At 39.6% G+C, this 16,970-nt stretch overlaps 1 protein-coding gene across 3 annotated transcripts in view; it reads left to right on the top strand.

Annotated features, from left to right (window-relative positions):
* The first annotated feature begins 14,018 nt into the window (after window positions 1–14,018).
* The window catches only part of LOC128741667 (uncharacterized), a 57,027-nt gene continuing 54,075 nt past the window's right edge, over window positions 14,019–16,970 (top strand). For 2 of the 3 annotated variants that reach the window (XM_053837628.1, XM_053837626.1), the window contains exons 1-2: window positions 15,390–15,485; window positions 15,600–15,730. The gene's annotated coding sequence lies outside the window, so the exon portion shown is untranslated. Of the gene's footprint in view, window positions 14,061–15,389; window positions 15,486–15,599; window positions 15,731–16,970 lie in introns of those variants that run through there. The other variant, XM_053837627.1, reaches the window with a different exon arrangement.

The raw sequence follows: 16,970 nt of genomic DNA, 5'->3' as shown, positions 1-16,970 counted from the left end.
AAATGACGCTTAAAGTATTTACGCACTCAAGGAAAGAAAATATAATTATTCTACGCAATACGTTGTGAATTTTTCTGGCAAATAAGGATTTTGAGGAATACGGAACGGATATTTAAAAATATAGTCAAGATAATTATAGATGTTCCTGAGAAATTAAATAATGATTATTGTAGCAGTAGAAAGGCTAGGTCACGCCGCTAGGTGGATTAATTCGGGTTTTTATTGAATAGTTATTTAGACATTCCGAAAAATTTCGGCCTTTCGTGATTCGACCATTCGTGATTCGGCCTTCTGTGACTGTTATTGAAATTCGGCCATTTGGATTTCGGCCATTCGTGATTCGGCCATTTGTGTTTCGGCCAGTCGGTACCAGCCCATATATAGCAAGATCGGCATTGAAAATTATGGTCACCTGCCTACCCCTTTACATGTGAATGTTTCACAATTCCTTACCGATAGATCCCCCCAGATTTTAAGTTCAAATTCTATTCTAATTTCATGCACAATTTAAACACCGATTGCAATTCCAATTTTAAGTCTAATTTAAGTATTTCCTATCTTTAGTTCATGTCCGAAAGACTAAAACGTTCGCGTTTAATGAAACTACACCGAAACCGCTCGTAGTTTTCGGCAGATTACATTATCCATGTAGGTCCTTCTGGCAAACAAAAAAATCCATTAAGTTGGATCTTTATCTAGCTGCCCCATCTACTAACAACAATTCTTTTCAGTGTCTGTTTTCGACAATTCTTTTTCCGAAATACTTGTGAAGATGCAGAGGATTCCCTGGTCTTTAGTAGCAATAAGTACTGGACTAACATTCCTTCCCATCCCACCTCGACCCGCATTCGAACGTGGCCGGCGTCGGTATTGATCAGCATGCAGGGACCTGATAAGGTCGCACAATGAGGAATAGTGTACTGTCCTAAGTATGCATTCTCCAGTTATCATTTTGCAATTTGCATCAGTTCTGGTCAATAGCGGAGTCGCAGCACACGAGCAGTATCCTATGTTTATGCTTATGCTTAATTTCAAGTCTGATTTCATGTCCATTACAAGTCTAATTTCACCTTTGATTTTGAATCCAACCAATTCTTTACCATTTTTAGGTCAAGTCAAGTTAAGTAATGATGGAAAACTCAAATGAAAAGTCAAAAGATTATGCTCTGTCACACGGAAATTTTTTTTGACGTAGGACTACATCTTTGTTTACTATATTGGGACTGGGTAGCACTTTGTGAAAACGAAAATAGAAGTGTAACGTTTGAATGAAAGATTTCAAATGCTAATAACTACTAAACTACTGAACGAAAGTGTACAATTTATATGTTGTTGGATAGCTAAAATGAACAGCAATTTTCTGGGGGGTAAGAAGGCAATTTTAAGGAGGGCGTAAGAGAAGGGGGGGCTCCTATACAAAAGGAACACAATTTTCCTCAAAACTCGAGAACTAATCAAGCATATGGAACCAAATTTGGCATGTGGGGGTTTCAGAAGGCAGCATTTTTTTCTATGGTGTACTGAGATCCCTTCGTCTTCTAAGAGAGTGGGGGGGGCTCCCATACAAATAAAATACAAATTTCCTCATAACTTTAGAACTAATCCAGCAAATGGAACCAAATTTGGCATGTGGCGGTTTTTGGAGGCATGAATTCATTTTATAATGGTTTGAGACCCCTCACCCCTGTGGATAAGGACTCTCATACAAATAAAACAGAAATTTTTTCGTATCTGCCATATATTCTGTTATGTAACAAGCGGTAAGCTGTGAAAGAAAGCTATTAAGACCTTCTCGGAGCAAGAGACAGTGAATCGACGCGGCTAACTTACGTGCTTATTGCCATTCATGTCAAAAGAGAACACATTCGGACATTCGAATGGCACGTCATATTTGCGATGAACGTGCTTTGGCTTCAATGTTATTTGCAACCAATGAGCCTATTCAAGGCCACAAGCGAGTTAAAGTAAGATTATTGAAACATGTCAAGCTACGCATAATCATATTTAATACAATAATCTGTGGGCTGGTCATTCATTACTGTTTCAACCTTTGCAACCACCATTGAAGAATTAAATATTTTACTCTTCTCTTTTCAGCATTCACTTAAAGAATGGCCCTCACAGATTCATATAAACATACATATGCCAGAAATGCAGTTTACATTAGTCTTTAATAATCTGATATAGTCCTACGTCACCCTTTCGTACAACCCTTAGGGCTGTATACCTTGTAGTTTTTGAAATTTTTTTTTCTTGTTTATGAAATTCAATGAGAAAATTTTTATGATAACATTTTTGTTGTTACTGAGCAGAAAAACTCGGTTTTCCTGGATGCTTACAGAGATAGCCCATTCCGTCTCCTGCTGTTCATCAGAAAATTTAGCAGAAAAGGAAAATTAAGACAGGATGAAGAGGAAACAGGAAAAAGCATAAAAGAAAACGTGACAAAAACTAGACAGTCGAGTTTGACAAAGAAAAACCGCGTTTGAAAAAAGAAACGAAAGAAAAGAGGAGAGAAAGGGAGAGAGAGACCGGAATGAAAAAAATCGAAAAGAACGCAAAAAACGTGACAGCTCGAGAGGGAAAAATCAAAGCGATAAAGACAGAAAAAGAAGAAAAACGAGAGAGAGAGAATAACTGGAATGAAAAAAAAAGAAAAACGAAAAAAATCGTAGCAGAACGCAAGGGAAAACGAGACGTAAAAAGAGAAGAAGTGAGAGAGGGGAAAGCGAGAAAAAAGGGAAAAAAAGGAAAAAAAAGAGAAAATGGAAGAGAAAAGACGGAACAAGAAGGAAAAAGAGAGAAAAAAGGGTTTTTCCTTTTTTAAGATTAAGAATTAAGAAAACTAAGAAAACAAGGACAGAAAAAGGACAAAAAGATGAAAAAAGATTAGAAAATTTCTCTTTAGATAGAAAAGGTGAAAAAGGATAGAAAAAGAGAAATGCGAAAAATGGTGAAACGGGAATAAAAACACGACAAACGGGGCCAAAAAAACGAGATCAAAAATGAAAATAAAAGACGAAATGGGATGAAACGGAAAAGAAAAACAAAACCTGACAGGAAGGAACGGAACAGAAAAAAACGAAAGCTGGAAACGAAAAATTAAGAAAAACAAAAGGAAGAAAATAACAAAGCGAGTAAAATACATGAGGAAAAACAGGGCTGAAAATAAGAAAAAATGGAACTGGAAAGGAAGAAATTGGGGCAACAGGAAACATGGAACAGAAAAAAAAGTAAAACGAGAGAAAAAGGCAAACCTTTTTGAACGCATTTAACTAAACGAAAATTTGTATCACCCTAATGGAACCACCAAAATCACAATAGTTTGCTATAACGTATAAATGAGTTATTTTTACAGCATAGTGTTTTCGGAAAAGTTTAATAAAAATAAAATATAGCGCATGTTTCTGCACTATTAGAGTGACCGTCAATTCACCTATCAGGGTGACATAAACTTTTGTTTTATTTAAGAAAAAAAAATTTCTCCAAAAAGTTTCAGAACATACTAAAATAAGCAACTTTGCTGAATAGAGTAACTATCTATCTCTCACCGGTTGCGAAATAGAAAGATGTGTTAAAAAAGAGCACATAAAAATCAATTATGCTCCATAACTTTGCACACGATTTTTTTATTACTTTCAAATGTTCTACAGAGATATTCACTATGCTAAAATACTCATTTTCGGCAGACTGTTTTTATTTAAGATGCATATTCAATGAGTTATAAAAATTTTAACAAAAAATAACACATTTTTCAATTCATTTTTTCTGAGACTTCTTTGGAGATCTCCTGATGGAAATATTGTTTTTTTGTAGACAATATATAGTACTTTCACCTAATGGTTGTCTGGTTTGCTCGAAGTTGCCCGAAAATTAATAAATTTGAACAGTGCGAATTTTTTTTATATATATTTTATAAATTATTAAATATGCGTCCTAGCGACAAAGACTGTTTGTGTATTTTGACAAAGAAAATGTGTATTTTAGCATACTGAATATCTTTGTAGAACACTCAAAAGCAATAAAGATTGATTTTTAAGTGCTCCTTTTTAACACATCATTATATTTCGCAACCGGTAAGAGATAGATAGTTACTATATTCAGCAAAGTTGCTTATTTTAGAGTGTTCTATAACTCTTGGGAAAAAAAATTTTTGTATGAGATTATTTAACACTTCTAGCGTTACACTTCTAGCGCCGTACCCTGTAGTACCAAGCACGCTGCTCGATAATACGTATCAAGATTCCACTTGCCACGTCTCACACTTTTTTGCGATGTTGCGAAGACACGAAGCAATAATTTTTTCTGACTAATTTTATTGTTGCATTGCCTAGTGATGATACATGTTTTACACCTGTTAATTTCTGCTTGCCAGTAAACAGAAAGTTTCTCTCAAAACTTATCACCAATAACAAATCGTGATTCAAAAATCAAATGCAAACGGGAACTATTACTAAAAATCCAGCGTTCACATCATTTTCTAACCCTTCAGTTTAAACAATAATATAACTGGGTTAATAACCCGTGAGTAGTTATATTTATGAACAAACGATAACAAGCTTACCTTGAACTTCTCCTTACACGCAAATTCGTCCTTACCTCATCACTCAAGCCCACTTGGAACGAAGCAGGTTACATTGATTTTCCAAGCTGACAACGTTGTACAACTCGGTATGTATGTTACTTTCCCCGAACAACTCTTTCACGTTATGTCCACATGCACATTCTACTAGAAAGCATCAGTTTCGTTCAATCTTCCTTTCATGGTTGAAGGCTATTAGGAACGCATTTTATTTTTGGAGGCCAATTTTAGCTGCTTTTCCCGAGCGAGTGGAATGCCTCTCTGCACTCTGCGTACCTCACGAGTACGTAAATAACCACGCGTCTCCACCTCACACCCGGGCCGAAGGCAAATAACAACCGGTGTCTCGTGCTGTTTGTGTTGTTGTCTGTTGCTTCTGTGGTTTCCGAAAGCAGCGCAAATGCCCCGTGCGGTTTTCACCGTTTTTCCCGCAGTGGAAGGGGCTATTTTTACAGATGAGGATTTGCGCTCATTCCTCGCTAGTATGGAGAAAATTTAACTCGATATGGGTTTCAAAGAAACTTGTCGAAAACTGGTTAATGTGGAAATCTGTCATCAACTCACTCAGATTCAATAAAAGCAGAATTTTATTGTAAGGAGTCAGCTACAGTTAAGGAGAAAACTACGCGCAAAATGTTAATGCGTCACTGACTGAGTAACAGAACCGAAACAAGCGCACAGTGATGCCGGATGCATCTGCACGCAACGTGCTATAGGAAGACACTGATTGGAGTGCGAAAATTTGGCATTGAAGAGGATGGTGCTGCTTTGCACGTACTATAATACAGGAAATTCACACTGCGTGTTCGTGGAAAATTGGAAAACTGACCGAACGAACAGTTGAATAAACTTTTTTCTGAGCAAATCAAAGTGTTATTTCCCAACTTTTAACATGAAAGAATGAGTAGGGTAGTTGATCCATTAGTCGCGTAGCTAAGCACAATGTAATTTCTTTTTTCTTGTTTATTGAGGTGTATGATTCAAATAATGCTTGTGGGATATAAATTTATCAAACACAAGTTATTTGTCACAAGGCAAGACAATTGCATTCGTGGTACGAGAAGCTTTATAAAGAAAAAAATGAATTTTACGATTCAATTATATTGTACCAACAGTTGCGCTAATGTTCCCTTAATTAAGTTTGGTCTTCCTTTAATTGTGTTGTTCCGTATACATTGCTAGGTTGCTATGTGGAAAAACATTGTAGTGCTACTATAGAAATGAGCGCCTATAGTTGTGCGCCTCAACCTATAGTTGCGTTAGATTTTAGAAAATCGACATGTTGGTAAATAATGCTTTAATTTTAAATAGTGTAGCATAACTATCAATACTTCTAAGAACTTTTTTTTTATAATCAACGTAATTGTTTTATTTAAAATGCTACGGTGACGAAAATATGCATTAATAATTAATAGTAGCGCAACTATTGGTACTACCACAACTATTGGATCAACTACCCTAGCTTACTATAAAACAGTTTATTTTCATTAAAATAGCTTTTTAGTGGCTTCTAATTTTTAGTGTTATAGACTATAATGGAAAATAATTATATTTTTGGTGTACTGTCGTTCTAGTTTTACAGGGCAAAGCTGTCAAAAATGGGTCAAACATGCACACTTGTTATGTTATTGTCTAAATGATCAAACTTTATTTCCTTGTAAAGTGTATCAAAATACACCTTCCCCAGCCAGCTGGTATCACTAATCTTATAAGTTAGTCGTCGTGTATTTGAATCTCAGCAGTAAGATTCGATAGGATCGTAGCACAAGCACAAGTAATGTATTCTAATGAGAAGATGCAAGACAGAAAATGCATGATCCAAAACCATCCAATCAACCTAGCTAATTGCTAATTAACTTTGACCTTATTTCTCATCTCCACCTGTTTTCTGAGTTTTCTTGATGTTACACTTAACAATTGTTCAACCTACCAAGGCTCCGGCGAATTTGTAGGTTTTTTATCAAAACAGCATAAAACAACTGTGTTTCTTGTGATGCGAATCGGGACACGGAAAATACCGACCTCTGCCCAGCAGGGTTAGTTGGTTCAGCTAGCAAGGAAAATTAACCGCCTGAAACTTGAAATCTTGGAGCTGAGCGAGGTTAGTTGGCCAGATACTGGCGAATATCCTCGGAGCAAATCTTACTCTACTGTGGCATACGTGATAAAAATCCTATTCGAGACACAAGAGTTGGATTCCTACGAGGCACAAACAAGAGCACATGCGGCCCTGATGAAGTTATAAAAGATAAACGCTAGAATGATCATTTCAATATTTAAAACACCGGTTAGAAACCTTACAGTAATCAAGTGCTTGGCGCCAATAGATTCTGCCGACCTGCAGGAGAAGGAGAGTTTTCGCAGCCAGCTAGACAGTATGATGGAGAAAATTCCAAAGGGGGGCATTAAAAATCACTTGGGCGTCATGGGACGCCATGGCCCAGGGAAGATGTGGATCGCTCTTTCCCCATAGACCAGCACACAAAATTACGTCGATTTCCCGTGACGGTCGAACAGAAAATCAAATTGACCACCAAATCAATACGCAACAAATAAGAGCGCCGATATACTTGCGCAGCGCATATGACCATCGACGGAAGAAGAAATTTGGGTGTCGTTACGATGTCCGCCGATTGGGGAATCCTGCGCTCAAAAGGGCCTTTGCCGAACAACTTGAATCCCGAGTCTCGGAGTTGTCACCTGCTGAAACCATCAAACAGCGAAAAACGGCATTGACCGAGAGTGAACCAGAGAGGCTAAAGCAGTTGCCGGTCAACGATACACCGAACTGAAGAGGGTTGTTAAACTAGCTTGTAAGCGGAACAAAAAAGACTGGACTGACAGGACTATGAAATCTAGCAGAGCACCAGGGATAGACTGCATTTCAGCCGAGGTGCTCAAAGATAATAGCAGCAATTTATGGGAAACCGCAACTTTTCCGGTGAACTGGATGCAGGGCAGATAGGTCAAAGCCCCTATAAAAGGATATCTAACTGAATGCGGTAACTGGCTTCGCATCACGTTGCTCTGTATTACTCTTCAAGTACTTTGTAAGGTGATCCTCAACCGGATGCAGGAAAAGATCGACGCTACTCTCCGGCGGCAGCAAGCTGGATTCTGTGCTGGCCGATCATGTGTAGACCATATCACAACGCTCCGCATTATATTGGAGCAGATCAACGAATTCCAAGGCTCTCTTTTACTAGTGTTCGTTGAGTTCGAAAAAGCGTTTGACCGACTCAACTACGAAAACCTCTGGGGCGCGCTTAGGCGTAGAGGAGTTTTAAATAAGTTAATTCATCTCATCGAGACTCAGTGCGTCTTGTCCGCGATTCTATAAGGGTTGCCGGTGGTGTGAAACAGAGCTGCATATTATCACCGCTACTGTTTATCAGCGTTATCGACCAGATCGATAATTACCTTGGAATATCCTTTAACAGTGGAGCAGCTAAATGACTGTGACCAACCCAATCCACCTTTTCGCGCGCTTAATGGCGGCTCGTGGGTACACTTTTCAAAAATGTTTATTTGCTTTTGACAACTCCGCTCACGTACGCTTCATAATTCTACAACAACAATCAAGGGTGGAAATGTTTCCTTGACGTGAATAAAGTTGCCAAAGGCATCCTAGTATTTTCCGAAAGTTGTACCCACCAGCCGCCATTACGCACGCGAAAAGGTGGATAACATTGTCGCCGAATCGATATGCAGAGCAATTTAGATGACCTCTCCGATAGCTCCCAGGCAGCAGGTCTCACAATTAATGTAGCAAAAATTAAGTTGAAGTGGTAGTGAAAATCGACAATCCCACTAAATTCTCAGTAGCGGAACAACAGGTTGAGTATACATCTTTCAATCTTGGTAGCCAAACACGCCCGATGGTCGATGGTGGTACCAAGATTGATTCAGCGACATGAACTCGAAAGACTAGAAGTGCTTTTGTAGGTGTGCAAAACATACTAAAACCAAAATTTCCAACCCGTATTGCTGCGCACCTGCGAAACCTGATGTACCTCTTCTTCTTCTTCTTCTTCTTCTTCTTCTTCTTCTTCTTCTTCTTCTTCTTCTTCTTCTTCTTCTTCTTCTTCTTCTTCTTCTTCTTCTTCAGCATAGAGCCGGGGTGGCTCGTGCTGTTTCAAGCACTCGTCTCCATTCAACTCGGTCTTGCGCCACTCGTCGCCAATTTCCTAGTCGTCTCAGAAGTCGCAAATCGCTTTCGACCTGGTCGAGCCATCGTGCACGTTGGGCCCCCCTGTTCCTGGTGACGGTAGGGTTATTGAAGAGGACTATTTTAGTCGGACTGTCGTGCGGCATCCTTACGACGTGTTTGACCCACCGTAGCCTGCTAACTTTCGCTAGATGTGCGATGGGAGTCTCCCCAAGCAGTGCCTGTAGCTCGTGATTCATACGCCTCCGCCACTCTCCGCTTTCAGTTCGCCAAATATCGTCCGCAACCCTTTCCGCTCGAACACGGCAAGGGCGCGTATGCCCTTCGTGAGCAGCGTCACGGCTTCAAGTCCATAAGGAACTACCGGTCTAATAAGGGTTTTGTACATTGTTAGCTTCGTGAGGCGGCATATGCTTCCTAATCGTAGCGTTTTATGAACGGCAAGGTAGGCCCGATTTCCCGCTTGGATGCGCCGCTGGTTCTCCTTACTAGTGCTGTTGTCCGCGGTCACCAGCGATTCCAAATACACGAACTGCTCTACCACTACTAGTGCGTCGCCGTCAACGATTACCGTCCGTGGGAAACGCGACATGTATTTGGTCTTCGACACATTTATTTTTAGCCCAATTCTCCTAGACTCCGCTTTCAGTCTGGCGTGGATTGCCTCCGCCGTCGCAAAGTTCATGGCTATAATATCGAAACCATCTGCAAAGCCTAGAAGTCTAGACCACAGAGAACAGACTACCAGGTAATTGACAAAAAGTGTGTAAAAGGTTTTTATGTAATCTACGAGTAATCCTTCAATAGAGCACCCCTCGAGCAGTAAGTGGCAAACTAAATCTTGATGTCGCTGCTATGTAACTCCAGCACAAAGAAATATTGATAAAGGTACATGGATGTTTTGTGATGCGTTTGGCAAACTATTTCTGGAGGGCGCTACCGACAGATTTTACACACAAAAAATTGATTACTTACTTCGACCCTGTTATCTGTTCTCTGTGTCTAGACCACTACCAAGGGTAGTGGTAAAAATCGTGCCTCTCGGTTTCGATGCCCGCTCGTCGGATCACCCTCTCATGAGCGATGTTGAACAGCATGCAGGATAAATCGACACCTTGTCTCAACCCTCGCCGCGTCTCGAAGAGCCTCCAGCGTGTCCCAGAGATGCGTACGAAACACATCACTTGATCCAATGCAGCTGCTAACGTTTGTCTCGATCGACTGTATCGTATGCTGCTTTGAAATCAATAAAGATGTGATGCGCGGGCACGTTGTATTCCCGACATTTCTGTGAGATCTGTCGGATAGTACAAATTTGGTCCGTAGTTGCGCGAGCCCCCATGAATCCCGCCTGATAATTCCCTACGAAACCTTGTGCTATCGGTGACAACCGGCGTAACAGAATCTGGGAGAGTACCTTGTAGACGGCGTTTACCAGCGTAATACCGCAATAGTTGCAGCAGTCTACCCGATCACACATTTTGTAGATGGGACAAACCACTCCTTCCATCCATTCCTCCGATAGCTTTTCCTCGTCCCAAATCCTCGAAATAACCCAGTGTAGAACCTTTGCTAGCGTTTCTCCGCCATGTTTATGAAGCTCTGCCGGTAGGCAGTCCTTCCCAGCGGCTTTATTGGTCTTCAGCAGGCCGGTTTCTCGTTTGACTTCTTGGAGATCAGGTGCATGGCCATTACTATCTTCCATGGGCGCCCCTAGGTTAATTTCCGTTCCACCTCCAATGGCGACTTCGCCATTGAGCTGTTCATCGAAGAATTGCTTCCATCTGTCGGCCACCTCCCGCTCGTTTGTGATTAGATTCCCTACCACGCCCCTACACATGTCAGGTTTCGGTGTGGAGCCCTGTCGAGTTTGGCTCATAAAACTTGCTCGTGTCATTAGTTCGGAATAGTTGTTCTAATTCTTCACGATCTCTGTCCTCCTTTTGGCGCTTTTTCCTCCTCAGGATCGTGGTCAACTGGTTCCTCGCTCTTCGGTATTTGGCCACGTTCTCTCTAGTGGCAATACTTAGACAATTTTTTCAAGCAATTTTTTCCCATCCAACGCTTGTTGGCATTCCCCATCAAACCAATCATTTTATGTACTCTTAGGCTCAATATCTAGTGCGATAGCGGCCTCTCCGATGGCCGAGCGTATTCTGCCCCAACCGTCTTCGAGGTTTGAAGCACCTAACTTCTCGGAAAAAGGCAGTGCCTCATTCAGTATTCGCGCGTAGTTCTCGGTAGCTTGCGGGTTATCTAACTGCCTGATGTCCAGCCGAAGAGGGCGGCTTTGACGTGTGCGGTATTCGGTAGACAGCTTTGAGCGCACATGTACTGCTACTACGTAATGGTCAGAATCAATATCCGCACCCCGTCGGGAGCGTACGTTCGTGATGTAAAAGAAAAACCGGCCCTCTATGAGAACGTGGTCAATTTGGTTCATTGTACGTTGGTCAGGTGATCTCCAGGTGGCTTTGTGAATATCCTTACGCGGGACTTCGGGAAGGTGCGAAGTTAAGACATCGTTGGCCGTTATCGTTCGGGTCGGTGTGCAGGCTATGGGGTCCTACCACCGGTCTATACATTTCTTCCCTACCGACCTGGGCGTTCATATCCTCGATGACGATCTTGATGCCCTGTGACGAGCAGCTGTCGTACGTGGCTTCCACGTAAATGATGCTATAATTGAAGAAACTGCCCTTTATCCCCAATACACACATTCTCTCGTTGACCGCCTTCCAATCTATCACGCGATCCTGCATTCCGCCCAACACTACAAAGCCCGTTCCCAGTTCGTTGGTAGTGGCACCGCTCTGGTAAAAATGGGCCTTTCCGCCACGGATCTTCCATACCTTCTCTCCTTTGAGACAGATTTCCTGCAGAGCTACGATGCCGAGTTTGCGGGGTTCAAGCTGTTCAATCAGCACCCGCTCGCAGCCTGCGAAATTTAGCGATCTGCAGTTCCAAGTACCGAGTCTCCATTCGTCGTCCTTGTTCCGTCGCCTAGGTCGATGCCGAATATTCCGCTCCGAATTTACTTGAATTTTGTAAGTGTAATTTAATTTAGCTGTGTAACCGTACTGGGGCAACACTATCGAGTCTCGCGATGGGGCTGCCATCTTGTAGTGCCGAAACTCACTATACCTCCTTTCCGGTTAGTATACGACTTAAGTTTCTACCGGGGTTGGTTACCCGATCTCCGCTAAAGCTGCTCGTATTCCGCCTGGTACCACGAGGAGGTCGAGATCGAAGTTGCTGGATAAGAGGCGCACAACCACTATGGGGTCTTTATTCCGCATTATCCAGCCATTCACCCATTGGCGGAACTAGCGCTCATTTCTAGGGGGGCTACAGCCCCCGGTATTTTTTTCGACCATTTTATTTGATCGGCCAGCTCCATTTTTCTAGCGGGGCCTAGGGGGGTCTCTTCTAGGGGGGCTTCATCGTCGATGTAATCAACGGCAACAGAAATTCGAGAACACAGGGGGAAGTAAATCGGACACACCTTAAGGAAAGCGGCGAACGAGATCTGCAGAGAAGCACTCGACTGGAATCCTTAAGGGCAACAAAGAAGAGGCAAACCAAGAAGGTCATTTCATAGCGACGCAGCTTAGCCAGTGACGTCCGGGTATTATCAAAAACCTGTCCTGTAGAAAGGCAAAAGCGGGTAACCATCGGCAGTAGAGATCTCTGATTTCATCCGTTTCTTCTGCCGGACTTAGGATTTGCTTTTCGAAAAGTTCAATTGGGTATTTTAGTGGTATATACATTTCCGCATATTCTGACAAGATATGATGCCATTCAATCGCTACATGAAGACTTTTCCGAATTTGACTAATGGAAGTAATGAAAAAACATTTTTTTTATATTTGAAAAAAAATTTTGGAATAAGACGATAGCTTACAAGTAAACCACTTTTCTTTTTAGCTCGTCTTAGACAACACAGTGAATAGATACACTATGGTCATCGAACGATACAGGTTTCATATGAGAGCTTTAAAAGCTCGGTTAAAATGAAGAGCTCTATCAGAGAGATAGAAGAGAGGGAGAGAACTTCTGACATCAAGTCAATCAATCGGCTTGGTTGATATCTGTCAAACAGCAAATCATTCTAGTTTTGATTTTTATTAATTTTTTAATCGAATATTGACTTAATTGAAATATAAAAAGAACTGCTAGATTCAGGAAACGACGGGCTATCAAATGAGATAGAAAAATCCACTTTTTTGGGAAAATTAAAATACCCAATTAATAACCTTTGTATACCGCACTTCCCACCAAACTGGACTCTACAGTTTGAAAGTGCGACTGCACCAAACTGCGATCCAACTGCGACCGACTGAAAACACTGTAGTAAGAAAGAGAAATAGCAACAACCACAATGTTGCTATTTCGTTCCGTCATATACATTAGTATTAGGGAAAATAGTCCAGATTTAGCTGCCAGGCACATAGTGCTTAAAAATATTTTTTAGTTTGGTAGTCGCGAATTCGCTGTAACGGAGCCAAAAAATATTTTGAAGCCAGTTCCCTTTTACACGAAATTCTTTGCCGAACTTATAAATTGAGCGTGACGTGACGACAAAAGCAAAAATAAATATATGCCTTCCTCTATTTCTCACACAAAAACCAGAAAAATATCAACAGCTCCGTCAGTGAGCTCTACTGTTGCTACACAAATTCTAGATAGAATTAATAAAAGGGCGAATGTCGCAAATGTAAACAAAACGAGTGAGAGTTATTTTTTGCTGGACCAGCATAGGAAAATCAACCCTCACTCGGTTTATTTATGCTTGCGACATTCGCCCTTTTGTTAATTCTATCTTCAAATAAAATAAACCTTTGCAAGTGGCAGCACCATTTCGCGCACAAAAAACTGGTGTAAGTTTCCACCTTTCCATACGCTATAACTCATAACGTACCGCTATGTAACTGTCAGAGATGCCAGAAGTGAAGACATGTCTTCATTTTGAAGACATTTTTGTTACAAAAAAGTGAAATGTCTTCACTTGAAGACATGTGAAGACATGTCTTCACCGTGCAGTTTAAATGGGCGGAAAGCCGAAGGCAGACAAATGAAGACATTTTTCCTTGATTCGTGAAGACTTTTCAAAAAATCACCTGGCATCCCTGGTAACTGTTCATACGCTGGTTCTGTTACGCTCCTGTTCCTGTTACGCATTGCACCGTTATTTATTACCATCAAAAATGAATTGCACCTCTTATCGGTGTTTGAAAACATCATGCTGATCACTAAACAGTAAAACTGTCAAAAAGTTGAAGTTGCTGCTTCTCGCGTTCAAGGTTCGAGGTAAGTGCTATGTATTTTGTAACTTTTATAATAATTGTTGGTGTGCATTAAAAAATGTAAATCATGTTTCTACTTCTTTTTCATGTTAAAGTGAAAAAGTTTACGGGATATATATTATCGTACATGTATTTAATCAGTACAGAAGAAGACCTACACCTGTTTATGGTGTTCATAAATATTTACACTATTTACACTGAAGTAGTAATCATCGATAGGATAGAAAATTTAACTATTGCTGGAAAAGTTACACGAATTACCCCTTTATAATCGCGTAAACAGTATGAAATAGAGCATTAACTCATTTTAGTTTTTCTATTTCAATCTAAGAGTTAGAGCGCCTAAGGATAATGAATCAAAACCACACTTTAATTAAAGATCATCGATCTTTATACTTAATACTGCTTTAATGTATTTTTTCCAACTTTAAAACATTCTTACGGTAACCAGGTTGCTCGTTCAAAATGTTATTAAAATTGAAGGTTTAAACCTTCAATAAAACATAATTATGTCTTATCTAGTTGCAGAAGTCATTATGCTGATACTGAAGTGTTAGTTCAGCTGTAAAATGCAATGCTAATGTTTGACTAGACTGTTGTTTGTAAATATTTTCTGCCCCGGAAACAGAAAAGTGAAGTCAGTATATTTATATTATTAAGCCGTCCTTATACGATTACTAATTTTAAATTGAATACAAGCATAGTTTGTAAGTGGATTCATTTATGTTAAATTGACTATGAAAATTTAATATCGAGGGATTGGAAGTTAGTCGTAAAATTTGTTGAGTAATGTGTTACGCTTTTTGTCTGTATCATAATTGATTAATAATAAATCAATTAATTGTGAAGCGTTTTCAGTTTTTTCTAATATTTGGGTTTCTAAATAAGTTGAACATGTGAACAAAAGTGTAAATAAAACATTCTCATTTGTATATGTACAACTCATGTACTATGCTCTAAAGCATAACTAGCAGTCCACATTCGCCGTAACTTTAAATAGTACACAGATTTATGTATATTTACAAAACCATTTTGAAACTACCGACAAAGTTTCAATAAAAATAAAAATAAAAATAGCTCAATAAGAAGTGATACATGTCGAAGGTAAATTTCATTACAAGCGTTCATCGGTTCACTCGTGTAGCATAAATACGGTGTAGATCCATTCACTCGCTGTGCTGTCGCGTCGAGTGCCCTGTCCATTCATTGACAGTAAATAACTTGCAGTCGAACGGTATAATCACTTTCACCTGTGCTTCCTTGTAGGTTTTGAAAGTCAATCAAGTTAGTTGAAGTTTTGAAAATTGATAATTTCATTAAAAGTGCTGGTTTTAGCAAATCAACAAACTGGGCATTTAGACGTGGTTGACGTTTAATTGTTTAATAACGCAGTCGCCTAATATTGTTGAACTGACAGTTCATTGTTTTGGTAAGATGTAGGAAGTGAACTATCATACATTGTCAACTATTTGGAAATTTTTGTTATAAAATTGTTATACACCTTGTTGATGTAATACTTACTATTGCAAAATTTCATTTGCAGAAAAATATTTCATTATGCTCTGTAACCAAAGAATCCAATCAAAACCATTGAAAGTAATTGATGTCATGGAACGGTCTCCAAGCAATACCTCGAAGAAAATCAAGTCCGAACTTAAAGTTTCATAGCTTGCGGTAAGTTCAAACATATTTATTCTATAGAAATAGTAAATCAATATTTAAATTATAGTAATCTTTAAAATTAGTACAAACAATTGGTTTCGTACTATTATACTAATACATATATACTTTTATACGTCAATCCTGCTGCAAAACTACCATTTAAAGTAAAATTAAATTGCTGTTATATTCACTGATAGTCTATGCTTGACCTACAGGAATGTGATGATGGAATAAATTGACTCTTAAACACATTTCTACAAAGCCTAAGGTCAAACAATTCTCTGTTCTGTTTTTGGCTTGATTGATGAACGGCTTTGATATTGACCTCATTTTGACAGCAACTAGACCAAGGTGTTTAGACGAAACATGGTTTCGAAAGTTACTGCTAAACTATATTGAATCGATCATTTTTTACATGTGGAAATCAAATTTCATCTAAATAATAGTAGTTTTGATGGGTTCCAACACGTTTTTCGTCTAATTTTCTCCCGATGTGGTACGGTTTTGTTTTCGCCGCTGCAATCTACACCGTCACAGCGTTCACGCGTCCGATCAGCTGCTGGTTCATTTTGAATGATGAACTCGGTTTTGTCTGCAAACGTGGTCTAGGTTCGCCTGTGTTGCTGCTGTGTTCTCGGCTCCGATTTTCTTTTGCCATGCAACTAAACATGCTGCCTTGAGTTCTTTTGCTTGAAATTGAATTTATTCGATATTTAACCGGTAAGAGGCCTTTCTATGCAAAAACTTTCCCAAAGAATGACAAAATCGAAAGTAACTGTATCCACTTTTTGATCGTCGTGTTCAAACTTCCACTCCTGTTCAGTGATGTCCAGAAATTGATTGATTCATTCGGTACCCTGTAACGGACACTTGATATTTATAATAGGATGATGCCTATTATACTGATTCTCACTGCATTAATTACGTTATTTCCTCTATTGTAGACCATAGAGTAAACATTGCCTGTCAAACATTTTATTTGAATGGTAGTTTATTCAGCAGTCATAAAACTAATATCCCTGGAAGAAGTGCTTGCCAAGCTGTTACCTATATAAAAAATTCGCTTTACATGATTTTTTTAAATTTCGCTGCGAAATAAATATTTTAAATAACGTAATAATCTAAACTGCATACTTGAACAGATATATTACACTATAATGAGAAGGTATGAATGAAAGATTGTAACATAAAAAAGAAGTATCTAGGCTTTGTAAGGATTTTTAGAAAATTTTGCGTAACCTTGTGAGCGTAT

Source organism: Sabethes cyaneus, chromosome 3, assembly GCF_943734655.1.
Source record: "Sabethes cyaneus chromosome 3, idSabCyanKW18_F2, whole genome shotgun sequence".
NCBI lineage: Eukaryota > Metazoa > Arthropoda > Insecta > Diptera > Culicidae > Sabethes > Sabethes cyaneus.
Note: the sequence above shows the minus strand (reverse complement) of the source record. Positions and strands in the feature narration are given on the sequence as shown.